General features: G+C 44.9%; 1 long non-coding RNA gene across 1 annotated transcript in view; it reads left to right on the forward strand.

The window, feature by feature from the left end:
- The first annotated feature begins 2946 nt into the window (after positions 1-2946).
- The window catches only part of LOC309857858, a 60855-nt gene continuing 48247 nt past the window's right edge, over positions 2947-15554 (forward strand). Inside the window, exon 1 of the long non-coding RNA XR_014307943.1 lies at positions 2947-3193. This is a non-coding gene — a long non-coding RNA (uncharacterized lncRNA). The remainder of the gene's footprint in view (positions 3194-15554) is intronic.

The following is a 15554-nucleotide window of genomic DNA, read 5'->3' on the forward strand; positions in this document are numbered from 1 at the left end:
AATTACTGCTCTCAGGCTGAGTAAAGGTAATATATCTAAAGACTGGCCTGTGTGTTGCAAGCGCTGCCCAGGAGTATTTACCTGTGCCTTTTGAGGCCATAGTCTGCCCTGGGGCTCAACCCCTGCCCAGCCCACTCTTCCCTGGCAAATCCTATGGCCTCTCTTTTCTTTTTAGGGCTTTAGAAACCATCAAAAATCAGCCTCAGTTACCAAAGACATTTCTAAAGAGTGTCCTTTCTTTCCTTGGCAGCAATAAGGACAGTAAGTAGGACTTCCCTGGACAGACGGCATAGTAGGATTCTGGACTACAAGGGCTCTGAAGACTGCCAGGCTTAGAGTGAAACCCCACGTCACCTGCACATCCCAGCTGTGTGACAATGGACAAAGGACTTCAACTCTGAGCTGTGAGGTTGTCCTGCTGTGAACTGAGGACATTCCCACCCTGCACCCACACTCAGAGTTTTATTGTAAGGGAACTGCTCTACCTTCTGCCGTTCCTAGAAGATGATATTACTCTTCGATTACATGGATTCCCTCCAAGGAGAAAGCATGTTGCTTCTGGGAGTTGCAAAAGCAGTATTTTCACCACCCCTTCATTGGATCCCACTTGAAGCAGGTACTCCAAGACTAGAGGATAGGTTTCCCCTGGAATTACCTGCAGCCCCCGCTGTGAGGTCAATGGCAGCTTGGATGGCAGGACTGGACTTCATGTTGGCCCACTCCTCTGCTGGTCTCTGTGGAAGGCAACTCTCCAGAGCTTATGACAGGTGTCTCATATCCCTGAAAGGAGACCAGAGCTCACCATCAGTGAAGCCTCTGCAGCCTTTCTCTAGAACTGCTGCCTGGTTACTGGGACCTCAACCTCTGGGAGCTGGGAGATCAGTTCTCCCTTTTGCAAAAAAAAAAAAAAAAAAAAAAAAAAAAAAAAAAAAAAAAAAAAGAAAGAAAAGGAAAGAAATAAAGAAAAAAAGAAAGAAAGAAAGAAAGAAAGAAAGAAAGAAAGAAAGAAAAAGGCAGTCAAGGTATCAGTGCAGCTTGGCAATTGGCCTGCCTTCTACTCGCCCACCATCTCCCCATGAAATTTTCATGCATGTTTCAGCATGTTTGGGCTAGAGCTTAAAAAGTTTGGCAAAACTAGAGTCTACTCCTCTTGTTAGACAAAAATCAACTAACAGAGAAATTGGCTTTAAAAATATAAAAATACAGATTTTTATTAAAACTGAAAGGTGGCTCATTAATACTAATATCAAGATAATCAATCCAGCAACCTATTCTGTGCGGTTTTCAAACTAAGTAAGTGACTTATCTGTCAATACCAAAGAACAATTTTTATTCATCACACTAAAGACCTTTGTGCTCCCACTCAGGCCACCTCTTGGAGGGTGGTGGGCCAGCTGGGTTATTAATGAATGCCAACGTGGACCTAAACAACAGCGGAAAATCATTTTATCCACTAAGAAGTCTTTTTTAACCACTTGATGCCTGTTGTGAATGATCAGACACCAAGAATCTTCCTTCTTTGCAAAAATAAATAAATAAATAAATAAAATAAAACCAGCAACCACAAAAGCATAGTACTGGACTTGAAAAAGCAACTAAGTGAAACAGACAAGGCATGCATTTTATGTTATTGATAGGACAGGAGAGGCAGTATCAGTAACTACAGTTGACGAGGTTCTGGCCATCCTGTACCTAGAGAAGGCTATGAGGGTCCTAATCCAATCTCTTCCTTTTCCAGATGGAAAACTGAGGCCACAAAGCAAGGGCTTTTCCAAGGTCATACAAGTTAAGTAGTCAGAGGACTCAAGTCTTGCCTTTTGGGTCTGTGCCTACCAAGCAATGCTTAATTCCAGAGTATTCCAACGTGACCAAAAAGAAACGCAAAAAACAAGCACCGAACCCTGCATTTTCAAGGAAAATTGAAGGCAAGTGGGGAGAGTCACACAGGACCCAACCCATGTGGCTTCTCCATCGGCTAAATTCTTGGGGTGCCAACATTTCTTTCTTAGTTTATAAGAAAGGCATAGATCCTACTATGTGTCATCGCCGTGAATTTAACCCCTTCTGGTAAGCCAAACTTAAACTCATCAAATCCCACAAGTAGAGACTCATAGAATTGCTAAAACACTAAATAAACAGTGATGGGAACTAACAGATTAACTCAGCAACTGACTCAAATTATTGTGTTTTTAAGAAGGCGGCTTCAAGAAGTCTGGAAAAATACATTCGGTTTGGGGGAGGCAAGACTGGTCAGCAAACGTTAAAACTCAGTCTTGAGCCAGTTAAAAAGCTGAATCCTTTTAGCGCCCCTTTACCTCTCCTGCAAGCACAGGTGGGTCTGACTCCAGGACGGAGAGAGAAACAACATCGCCAGCCGCACAGCCTTCTGTTCCGGGGAGAAATGAGTCTCTCGCCTGGGAGAACGCTCTGAGTCCGCCTGCTCCACCGCCTAACACCAAGCGCGAGAAGACTGCAGCACAGGCTCAAGTCAGCCCGGCTGCCCTCCCGCCCAGGACTAGAGCCGGACCCAAGGCGCTGCGATGCCGGCCCGTCTGCCCGCTAACACGCCGGCCAGGCAATCGCGCTCGGAGGCCCCGGATCCCAGGGGCACAGGACCCGCGAGGAGACTGCTTCCCGCTTTCTCGTCCTCGGACTCCAGCCCAACAACCTGCAAGAGTCTCCCACTCATAACCGCCCCCACTCGGGCCCGGGCACGGGCGGCGCGGTGCCCAGAGGCCTGATGACTCTCCGCGGGGCAAAGAGGACAACCTTCCCGGCAGGTGACTCTACGGAAAGGAGGCCGCGGAGCCCCGTAGTGTCCGGCGAGCCCCGGCACTCGGCGCCCCTAACGACCTGGGCGCCCGTAACGACCTGGGCGCGTGGACCGCGCGTGCCCCGGCCCTCGGCGCCCTTAACGACCTGGGCGCGGGGGAAGCGCAAAGGGCCGCGGCCCCCGGGGCCCGGAGCTCCCCTGCGGCTGGGGGCTGGCAGCGCGGGGCCGGCGCGGGGAAGCGGAAGTCCTCGGCTTAGGCGGCGCACTCGGCCCCGCGCAGGTCACGGGACCCCCGGCCCGCGCGCCCGCGAGCTGGAGGACCTGGAGGACAGGGAGCCCGGGCCCCCGGAGTTGCTTCCCTTCGTCCAGGTTCCCGGAGGACTCCGGAGAGGCTCGACCCCAGCTGGAACTCAGGGCGAGGTTGGGGGTGTTGGAAGGACGTGCTGAAGTCTTTGGGCTGGTGAACCGTGCTGGGACTCAAGGTCTCTATTTTATATTTGGCTACAGAAGTACGGGAGACGTGGTGATGAAAAATATATTCGCTTATTGCCAGGGAAAAAGCCCCACAAAACAAACGTTCCCTATTTTGCCTACCTCAAGGAAATCCATCCTCGCCTAGGACATTGGAGAAGGTCCCACCCACCGATGAAAACTGGCTCTAAATCGGGCTTCTCTGATCTTTCAGTTCCTAATGAGTTATAGGCTACCACTGTGGCTCTCTGGCATTTTATTTAAAAGCACTATTCAAAGAATCTTGTATACGGCCAGTAAAGGAATTTTCTCCAGTTCGCTAAGACAGAGAGCTAACACCCACTCAACTGGAAAGCTCTGAGTCTATTACTGACAGCTAGCTGCTCCATATAACTCAGTCGTGGCCTTCGGATTTCTTTGGCTCAGTCTTCATGCATTTATTTTCATTTTCTATACTGCATTTTCTTCCTTAAACTGTGCAATCTTTTCCTTTTACAATTTGTTTTTGCCCTGTTTGATTGCGGTGTTGGATGACTGACAATATCACTTAAGTGATGGGGGGAGGGGAGACTTAAACATCCCCCATGACTTGTGTTAGTGCAAATGCTTAACTTGAAGTTACAACTGAACAGACTTTCCAGAGGGAGGAGGCGCTGTGAAGGCATCAGAGCTCCTGATAAATGGGGACACTCAGAAAAACAGCACGAACTGACTTTTCACAAAATCAGAACTTTTTTTTTTTTTTAAGATTTTGTTTGTTTATTTGACACATGGAGAGAGATAACAAGTAGGGAGAGGCAGGGACAGGCTCCCTGCTGAGCGAAGAGCTGGATGTGGGACTCTATCCCAGGACCCTGAGACCATGACCTGAGCCAAAGGCAGAGGCTTAACACACTGAGCCACCCAGGTTCCCAAAATCAGCACTTTAGAAGTCAAATTTCTGAAACTCAATTACAGAAAACAAGCCAGGGAGTTTGAAATACTTGCCCAAGGGGACTTGTGACCTAACTGGTGGGAAGCAGACTCAGGAGCAAAATCTACCATTACAACATTCTAGAGGACTCAAGGACTTTCAGTATCCCCTGGTCCAGTGGCTTTAGCAAGCTAGAAACTTGAGACTAAAGGAAACCTTATTAAGGACAGAGCCAGTCTGCAGGTACAGACTGGAAAGAGCACAGGAGTTGGAGCCAGGATGCTTGTGTAAAAATCTGGGTGACCTTTAGTGAACCATTTAACCTTTTCAAACCAGAGCCTTCACGCAACTGCATCACAGCCTCTGATCTCCATGATCCTGCTGGGACAATCCACCACGTGGGCCACTGCTGCTCTGGGAGCCAGCTGGCGCCATCCACCACCATCGTGAGGGCAGGCGCTACTCCAGGTCACTGTCGCGCCCTTACAGGGCGGCCAGCCAACCCTTTTCTTTGTGTTGTCTCCCTTGAGTCCCTTCTCCTGCTCTCACAAAAGCTGCTCCAGACTCTCACCACTCCTGCTACGTTTCTTTTTTCCCTCACATTTCCTCAACAAACTTAGCCTCAGTTTATGTGTAAACTCACAAATAACCAAGAAACATTTGTGCAAATTTTTAACCCCCAATTAGCAAAGTTACCTTTTTTGCAAAAACCCTAATCCATTTGCCTCTGTCCTGTTGTCTTGCTTGCTGTATCCTGGTGCTTCACACCCTGCCTGGCACCAATGATGTTGGTGAACGATGGGAGACTCAGAGGCCAAGTCATTTGCCCAAAGTTATATAAGTACTAATGAAAGAGCTGGAACTCCGCAGAGTTCTGTTCAAGTCTGAAGTTCATGGCCCTAACTTCCCAGAAGCTTCCTTTTAAAAGCAAGAGACTTGCAGGAACCAGTTCTTTCTCCTGAAATAGATCTCCCTTCACATTTTATAAATTCACCTTAGCAGCTTAAACTCCCTCACAGGAGTGGCTCTTTCTGTTTTTGCTGCATTAGGAATAGAGAAATATAAGATGTTGAAAAGCTTAACATCTCACAGAAGCTCAGAGAACTAATTGCAAAATCACCTTCTTGGTGTCCACTCAAACTTTGTTCTAAGGGTAATTCCCCCGGCATCTGATGGCCTCGAGAAAAGGACTTTACAGAGTCCTGCATTACTGCCGTCAGTATAGGTAGATTAACCCAATGGCATTTCAGATCTGGGTTCCAAACAGCAGGCGAGTCAATGCACTGACCCCTGTGCTCCAGGAAGTTGTTTGCTACGCTTGGGACTACGCAATCCAGGGACATGAGTACAGCCGACTATGTGATGAAGGGGCAGATGTGACATAGGTCAAAGGTGGGGGACAGAGTGGCTAACATGAAAAAGTGAGCCTTTGCTGCTTCAACAGTATTTCACAATGCACTAGTTAATGATACAAAAATGGGGATATAATTTCATCACTTGGAGCATTTTGGCCCTAATACCATGTGGATGTGTCTTAACAAAGTGTTAATTGGAGTTGTAAATAATTCAAAACTTAACTCTGATTCAATACTTTTAATTAATGAGAAAGAAGAAAAAAATGCTTTGATCACACAACTCCCATTGAATATTGTTGACTGTTGATGAAACCTTTATTGGAAACTCTCTCAAATCTTTTTTGGAATGAGGTTGAGTTTGTATTGGAAATAAGCATGGATTTGGATTTTTGTCACCAGTGTGGAATAAGGGAGTATTTTGTATCCTATTAAAGAGTTGCGAAGACAATGTTTTAAAGGGGATTGCTTGGGGCACTGGGTTGGCTTAGTCATTAAGCATCTGCCTTTGGGGGGCACCTGGGTGGCTCAGTGGGTTAAAGCCTCTGCCTTCAGCTCAGGTCATGGCCCCAGGGTCCTGGGATCAAGCCTTGCATCAAGCCCTGCATCAGGTTCTCTGCTCAGCGGGGTGCCTGCTTCTCCCTCTCTCTATGCCTGCCTCTCTGCCTACTTGTGATCTCTGTCAAATAAATAAAAATCTAAAAAAAAAAAAAAAAAAAAAAAGCATATGCCTTTGGCTAGGGTCATGATCCCAGGGTTCTGGGATTGAGCCCCACATCAGGCTCCCTGTTTAGCAGGAGGCCTGCTTCTCCCTCTGCCCCTTCCCCTGCTTGAATTCCCTCTCAAGCTGCCTCTCTCTCTGTCTATTAAATAAATAAAATATTAAAAAAAAATAAATATCAAGGAGGTCATTTTCTTTTGTCTTTTCCTTGACAACTTTTTTATGGTACGAGCAAGAAAAAAAAAAATGAGCTGAGCTGTATATTTCATAAGCCTTAGATTTGAATTTGTAATATACCTATATTTTTAAAGACATCATTTATAGTAGCAAAGACTTAGGAGAAATGCCCGCAAATGGATAAAATTTAATGGATCATCAATAAAAGGAAATACTATGACATAATTTTTAAAAATATTTTCTTAAATCATATACTTTAGGGTTGTTTGGCTGCAAATAACAGGATGCACAACTCTTCATATATTTATTTTGAATATAAAAAGAAATCTAGAAATAGAAATTTCCAGGGTTGGTTAATTCAACAGCCCAAAACTATCTGAATCAACTTCTCTATGATTCTGTTGACTTTTCCCTCATGATCACAAAGTGGCTGCCACAGCTCTATCACCTCCTCACATGTAACATCTAAGGCCAGGAAGGAAGACTTCTCCATATCTTTTTTATCACACACAAAAAAATATTTCCCAGAAGTCCCCTGGCACGCTTCCCCTTGTATTCCACTAGCCCAGAACTTGAGTCTCATGCTTGCCCAAACATAAACACTGGGAAAAGAATGGAGTTATCATATTTGGTTTAGAATAGGGGTCTGCAAACTTCTGAAAAGGACCAACCAGCTAGTAAATATCTTAGTAAATATTTTGCAGGGCATGCAATCTTTGTCACACCTACTCAGCTCTACTGTTCTAAATAAAACAGCCATAGACATGGTAAAGTTGTGTTCCAATAAAACTTTTATCTATGAGCATTGAAATTTGAATTTCATATAATTTTTACCTGTTACAAAATATCATTTCATTTTATTTTTTCAGAATTTTAAAACTGTTAAAAAAATTTTTTTTTTGTATGGCTCATGACCCTACAAAAAGAAATGGCAGGCCATGGGGTGCTTGGTGGCTCATCTGCCTTCAGCTCAGGTCATGATCCCAGAGTCCTGGGATCCTTCTCCCTCTGCCACTCCCTGCCACTTGTGCATGCTTCTTTGTCTCTCTCTCTCTCTCAAAAAAATGAATAAAAAATTCTTTTGAAAAAAAGAAAAGGAAGGAAGGAAGGAGAAGGGAAGAAAAGGGAAACAAAAAGGAAAAGAGAAAGAGAAAAGAAAAGAGAAAAACGGCAGGCCAGATCTGGCTAGCAGGTTGTGATTTGCTGACACCTGGTTTTGACCAATGATGACTTACCCCCTTGGGACTGTAGGAGATGCCTACCTTTCCTGAGACATCACCACTGCAGACCTGGAGGGGGCTTAGGGGGAAGCATGGTTTTGTTAGGTAATCAGGAATGTCCCCCACAGCATATTAAGCATAGGGTAAGTTTCTTAAGGATATAGTCACTTTTAAAAAGCAGATTGCATGACAACTTCATGAAAGACACACAGGCAATGTGTTATGGGAGCTCAGAGAACAAATGCATCCTAGTTGTGTGGTCAGGAGAGTCTTCAGAGAAGGGGATGCATTTGAGTGGAGCTCTTACTGTCTAAAATAGGTACTAGACAAATTCCATTTATGGAGAGCTTATGACCAAGCATTGTGCACTTTCCCATTTCATACTCACAACATCCTATGAAGTAGACACTTAGAACTGGGAACACATAGGCTTACAGCTCAAATAACTCCAACCACTTAAGACCCTTCTTGCTGACCTCTGAACCCCTGTCCTCACTGCCCGCCCCCATCTAATTCACATTTTATTTTACACTTTCAAATACAAAAACAGATAGAGGGAACACAGAGGAAAAGTGTGATGATGAATTCCCTGCCTCTGAGGCCCAGCAGGGACAAACCAGACTTCTCTGACCAGGGTTCATCCGGACTGCTGAGAAGGGAACCCCAGGAAAGACAAGGGAATCCCAGGGTGCCCCAGCCCCACATAGAACTCAGCTCTGCAGTGAGTCCATCCCTGTGCTCTAGCCGCAGGCAGCATATGCTTAAAACTAAAGAGGGTTTCACCTTAACGTCTACATTTTAAAGCTGGAGCATTTCAGCAACAAATAAGCACAGAGAGCTCATCCCAGAAGTGAAAAGAAAGGGCTATTCCTCTGACATCTGGAACTCAAGCTGCTGTGGTCAGTCCAACCCCACAGGCTCAGCCAGACACATGAGGGGGCAGCGGCTGGTTAGTTGAGCAAGCTTTCCAACCCGCGGAAGATGGAAAGACTTCCAGGCTCTCCTTCCATGTTTCTTGCATGGAAAGCAGACATGCAGTCTGTGCTAAAATTACTAGCCTACAAGAGACTTCCATTCCATATCAAGACTGCTTGCTTCAGCCACAAGTCCCTCACAACCGGCGGACATACCAAGTTAAGGCTCAGAAGCCACTGCTGAACAGAACTGCCTGATGAATCAAAACAGAAAACTCCCGCTGCCAGATGTGGTAACGAGGTGCAGAGGAGCCATGGCCTCCAAACATCGACTGAAACAGCAAGAAGCCCGACACGCTTAACAGTCATGGGTCGTCGGGAAATTGGCTACAAGTGAGGAGTGATTGAAGTCCACAAGTGAAAGTTCTATTCGGGACAAATTCTTATGAGTTGGAATGAAAGCACTTCATCAACTCCTAGAGTTAATGATCATTGACGGATTGTTCAAAGCACACGCTAGCACAGGAAAAGCAGATTGCATGTCAATATGGACGGCAACTGGACAGTCCCAACCATTTGTGCCTGTCGAAATCCTCCTACTATTTACCAAGGCCTGTATTAGACATAGGCACCTCAAAAGCCCTTTCATGATCTGTTGTTCTCCCAAACATGTCTGTTCATTGCTTTCTATCAATAAGGAACTTTCATTGATCACTGATGGGCTCTGCACCAGCCTGTGCTGAGTGCTGGAAATACAGAAATGAAAGACACCATGGCTAGCCTCAGAGAAACTTCAGTCCAGGTAAAGGAGGAAGAAACAAATAATTAAAATTTGGTGAGGGCTTGCTGCAGAGGGGGGCGGGGAGTGTGGCATCCCAGAGAAAGGAACAAATAGGGGACAGAAAAGTGAGTTGCAAGGGAAGTCCCTAGGGTACCCCATGCTGGGGTGGGGTTTGAAAGACAAGTGGCCCTTTCTTAAGGGAGGAAAGCTGTTGATGTATCACTCAGAACTCTTACTTGCAATCAACAGAAGCCAACTCTGGAGCACAAAATGAAAGATTACAAGGATGCTGGGTGACTTCCGCGTTTGCTTAATGAGCTGATGGAGCTCCCCAAAGAACTTCTTGCAAGGGTCTCCAAGCCTGCTGCAGAACTGCTGAGCCATGGAAACCATGCTAAAACTCCTTCAGAGCTTCTAGATGTTATAGTCTGTACTACTGTCGCTTTCGTACCAGGGCCTCTGCATCCTAACTGCTACTCTTCCCAGCGGGGCACCTTCGTTACCAGCCTGGCCAGAGAAGTCACTGCCACGCCATGGCCACTGCCTTGTTTTGCTCCTTTCTTTTTTTTTTTTTTTTTTTCTATTTATTTTATATATTTTTTATAAATTTATATATATTTATAGATATTTATAAATTTAAATAAATTCCTATTTATTTATTATTATTATTTTTTTTAAATTTTAAACTTTTTATTTTTTATAAACATATATTTTTATCCCCAGGGGTACAGGTCTGTGAATCACCAGGTTTACACACTTCACAGCACTCACCAAAGCACATACCCTCCCCAATGTCCGTAATCCCACCCCCTTCTCCCAAACCCCCTCCCCCCAGCAAAGAAAGCCCACGTTGGTGGCATCACAATTCCGGACTTCAAGCTCTATTACAAAGCTGTCATCATCAAGACAGCATGGTACTGGCACAAAAACAGACACATAGATCAATGGAACAGAATAGAGAGCCCAGAAATAGACCCTCAAATCTATGGTTTTGCTCCTTTCCAAATCAATAAATCACACAGAGGCAGCTGATGGAAGGAGCGTGAGTCAGGCACCTGGACTCTGGTCTGCAAAGGGGGCTGTGAACGTGAGATTTCTGGCTTGTCTTAAAAGACAAGTTTCCGGGGCACCTGGGTGGCTCAGTGGGTTAAAGCCGCTGCCTTCAGCTCAGGTCATGATCTCAGGGTCTTGGGATCCAGCCCCACATCAGGTTTTCTGGTTGACAGGGAACCTGCTTCCTCCTCTCTCTCTGCCTGCCTCTCTGCCTGCTTGTCATCTCTGTCAAATAAATAAATAAAATCTTTTTTAAAAAAAACAGACAAGTTTCCTTGGTAGAACTCCCCAAATGTAGGCAGGGCTGTAAGACAATGCCAAGCAGCCAGAAAACACGACACATGTCCCCTGGAGACAGGCTGAGAATTCCCATCAGGGGTGTTACAAAACAAAATTCGGCCAAGTGAATTTGAAGACCTAATTGGTTTTATTAAGTAATTCATGAACCGGGCAGCATACCATCCAGCAAGCAGAGGGAAGCTGAAAGGAGCTGTGCAAAATGGATGGTTTTCAGAGGAAGGAGGATGGAGCTAGAAGTTATTTGCCAAAGAAAAGAAAGGATTGTTTCAGGCCAGGTCAGCTTCTTTATGGGGAAAGAGAATGGCAGGATTTATCATGGAAATAACCTCACTAGGGCTGATCAGGAAATTTCATATTGACTGTTAAAACATCCCATTCCTGGGATACATTGAAACTGTAATTAAATCAGGGTTTCTTGGGGCGGAGGTGGGGGTGGGTGTTGGCAAATGATTCTAATTGGGCTTTTTTTTTTTTTTTTAAACAGAGAAGACTGCATGTACAAAGGTACAACTCATTTGGGGAACCATAGAAGTCTGGCTCTGTGCAGGGGAGGTGGGGGTATAAAGCTGAGAGGGCTGGAAAATTCCACTAGATGGGTGGGAGGAGCCACCCGCTGAGCCCTCAGGGCCCCTATAGTAGAATCTACTCTGTGTCCCTTGCTGAGGCGCAAGAACTCTGACTTATTCCTCCTCTGGCCCCAGCTTTGCCCACAGTGGGTTTTAGGTGCTGTCAATAGGAATCCTTGTGAGAGACGCCTGGGCAGCTCAGTCAGCTAAGTGTCCAGCTCTTAATTTCAGCTCATGTCATGATCTCAGCATCACGAGGTGGGGCCCTACTTCAGGCTCTGCGCTCAGTACGGACTCTGCTTGAGGATCTTTTCCTCATCTACTACCCCTCACCCACCCACCCCCATCCCCCACCATTATGGTGCACACATGCTCTCTCTCTCTCTCTCTCTCTCTTAAATAAATAAATAAAACCTTAAAAAAGAATGAGTCATCGCAATAAATTTGTTGGTTGCACCATTGTCTTACAATTTACCAGTATGGCCTTTGTAGGTACCTATGGTCTTCTCTCCCACAACTGCCTGAGACTTTCTTCCTCCCCCTCTGCCCCCGCCCACCACTGTCATGGTTGCACACTCTCTCTAAAATAAATAAATAAACTTTTTTTAAACAAAAAGAATCATTGAGGGCAATTGGATGGCTCAGTTGGTAAAGCACCTGCCTTTGGCTCAGGTCATGATCGTGAGGTCCTGGGATTGAGCCCCATGTCAGGCTCCCTGCTCAGCATGGAGTCCTCCTCTCCCTCTCCCTCCACCCCTTTCCCCTGCTTGTGTACTCTCTCTCTCAAATAAATAAAATCTTTTTAAAAAATGAATCATTGAGGCGCCTGGGTGGCTCAGTGGGTTAACCCTCTGCCTTCGGCTCAGGTCATGATCTCAGGGTCCTGGGATTGAGCCCCACATCGGGCTCTCTGCTCAGCAGGGAGCCTGCTTCCTCATCTCTCTCTGCCTGCCTCTCTGCCTACTTGTGATCTCTCTCTGTCAAATACATAAATAAAAATCTTTAAAAAAAATGCATCATGGCAATCAATTTGTTGGATTATATCATCATCTTCCAATTCACCAGTGTGAACGTTGTAGGAGTCTATGGTCTTCTTTCCCCACAACAAGGCCTATTTGCAATGAATACTTTTCTAAAAGCTAACGTGTTTAGATACGAAACTATTCCATTACTAACTCTTAATGCCACCTCCCCATTTTTCAATGATGTTTTCTTTTAGATGCAACAACAAAACCATCTTTGAAAATGGTTATAAAATATGGCTTGAAGGTTGATATCCAGGTTCTATAATGAACTCCTCAAACGCAACACACACGAAACAGACAAACATATCAAAAAATGGGAAGAAGATCTCAACAGACACTTCTCCAATCAAGACATACAAATGGCTATCAGACACATGAAAAAATGTTCATCATCATTAGCCCTCAGGGATATTCAAATTAAAACCACATTGAGATATCACCTTACACCAGTTAGAATGGCCAAAATTAACAAAACAGGAAACAACATGTGTTGGAGAGGATGTAGAGAAAGGAGAACCCTCTTACACTGTTGGTGGGAATGCAAGTTGGTGCAGCCTCTTTGCAGAACAGTGTGGAGATTCCTCAAGAAATTAAAAATAGAACTTCTCTATGACCCTGCAATTGCACTCCGGGGTATTTACCTCAAAGATACAGATGTAGGGAAAAGAAGGGCCATCTGTACCCCAATGTTTATAGCAGCAATGGCCCTGGTCGCCAAACTGTGGAAAGAACCAAGATACCCTTCAATGGACGAATGGATAAGGAAGATGTGGTCCATATACACTATGGAGTATTATGCCTCCATCAGAAAGGATGAATACCCAACTTTTGTAGCAACATGGACGGGACTGGAAGAGATTATGCTGAGTGAAATAAGTCAAGCAGAGAGAGTCAATTATCATATGGTTTCACTTATTTGTGGAGCATAACAAATATCATGGAGGACAAGAGGTGTTAGAGAGGAGAAGGGAGTTGGGGTAAATTGGAAGGGGAGGTGAATCATGAGAGACTATGGACTCTGAAAAACAATCTGAGGGGTTTGAAGTGGCGGGGGTGGTGGGAGGTCGGGGTACCAGGTGGTGGGTATTAAAGAGGGCACAGATTGCATGGAGCACTGGGTGTGGTGAAAAAATAATGAATACTGTTTTTCTAAAAATAAATAAATCGAAAAAAAATTTTTTTTAAATATGGCTTGAGAGCCAGAATGAACAATAATCTGCCCAATGATAAAACAGATCAAAACATTACCAACTTTGCAGATCTTATACACTTACCAGATTAATCATCATAAGTGTTACAAGTATTTCATAAATATTTTTAAATAAGAATTCTAAAGGCCCATTTTCTTTGCCTTCTTTTTTCTTTTGTGATCATTAGAAGCTGCAAAATCTACTTACAATTGGTCCTATTTTCTTAGAAGTGCAAACTTATCAGAAATATATGAATAAATTTTCTTGTTTAGGTTCTTTTCATCTCTTATGTTCACATCCAACACCAGTCAGATATATCCCTTCCAATTTTCAGAGTCAATAAGCACTTAATTCAGCTTGAACAATTGCCATTTGGGGGAGGCAGAACTTAATGTATAACTTCTCCATAATATCAGGAGGAACAGTTCCTCCTTTGGTCACTACAAAAGAGTTGTCTTGGCAATTATGATGCTAGACTGCCTCAGCCCTACAGTTCTTAGATCTTTCTTCTTCTCATAGATATTTTGGTCATTGTGGTCAATGGAAGATTTGAAGTCTATCCTCCTGGGAAGGATCCCTTTTAGTGAACCAAACAAGACAACCAAAAAAGGAAGTTTTTATATTTAGGGATGTTACATAGACGGATCATTTAATATATGGTTAAAAATTGCGCTTGTTTTTATCTTTTTAAGCTTTTTTAAAAGGTAGGCTCCAGGGTGCCTGGGTGGCTCAGTTGTTAAGCATCTGTCTTTGGCTCAGGTCCTGATCCCAGGGTCCTGGGATCGAGCCCCACATCGGGCTCTCTGCTCACCTGGAAGCCTGCTTCTCTCTCTCCTGCTCTAATATAACATTGCATGTCAACTGCACTTCAATAATATACTTTTTTTACATTGAGAGGAATATGTTTGGCTCTCTTCCCAGTCGGCAGACTGTGAGCTACCAAGTCCATGTCCTCCATGGTGCAGTTAACTGTCCAGGCAGAGTCAAGCACGGGAGGGCTTGGTGTGTTTATTGGGGCAGCCAGAGTGCAAAGGTCTCATGGACCTAAGGACTGATGCCTGTTTCTCAGAGATTTCTGAAGGTGGAAAGGCTTACCCTACTGGTTTGAAAGTCTAGTGGTCTGGTGAAGGACATCAGGGCTCTCAGCCGGTCTCATGGCCCCATGTGACAGGAAGGGAGGAGCCTGGGGGCTGCTGGTCGCCAAACTGTGGAAAGAACCAAGATACCCTTCAATGGACGAATGGATAAGGAAGATGTGGTCCATATACACTATGGAGTATTATGCCTCCATCAGAAAGGATGAATACCCAACTTTTGTAGCAACATGGACGGGACTGGAAGAGATTATGCTGAGTGAAATAAGTCAAGCAGAGAGAGTCAATTATCATATGGTTTCACTTATTTGTGGAGCATAACAAATATCATGGAGGACAAGGGGTGTTAGAGAGGAGAAGGGAGTTGGGGTAAATTGGAAGGGGAGGTGAATCATGAGAGACTATGGACTCTGAAAAACAATCTGAGGGGTTTTAAGTGGAGGGGGAGTGGGAGGTCGGGGTACCAGGTGGTGGGTATTAAAGAGGGCACAGATTGCATGGAGCCAAAGGAGATAATCTATTGCCTGAAGAGGGATTTTGGGGTAGGCTAACCACAGCAGAAGCCACTGCCCTTGTCTGAGAGGAGCACTCCAGCATGGAGGGAGCCAGGGAAAACCTGCACACTCTGCCCTAGAGAACCCCACAGCATAGTCTCTGAAGAGCCACATCTGGGCAGAGACCACCAGCATCAGATGGACCCAGAGCAGGGCCCATGCAAAAGGCAAGCCTGACTTTCCTGTCCCCTTCCTGCCCCATCTTGGAGGAGCTGAACTCACAAGAGGAAAGGGAAGAGAGAAGGAGAGAAGTTGGAGTAGGAATTGAATTGAATCAAATTATCCTAACCAAAGGATGAGGAAGTTTTATGATTGGTGTGACCACTCTATTTCAAAATGCAAACTAGCCTCTGTTGACTGTGCTGTACTTTTTAATTTTCTGCAGCGTATCACACGCTATATAATCCACTTAAGTATTATGTCTCTTATTTACTATCTTTCTCTTTTCCT

Source organism: Mustela nivalis (assembly GCF_964662115.1).
Source record: "Mustela nivalis genome assembly, contig: HAP1_SCAFFOLD_1459, whole genome shotgun sequence".
NCBI lineage: Eukaryota > Metazoa > Chordata > Mammalia > Carnivora > Mustelidae > Mustela > Mustela nivalis.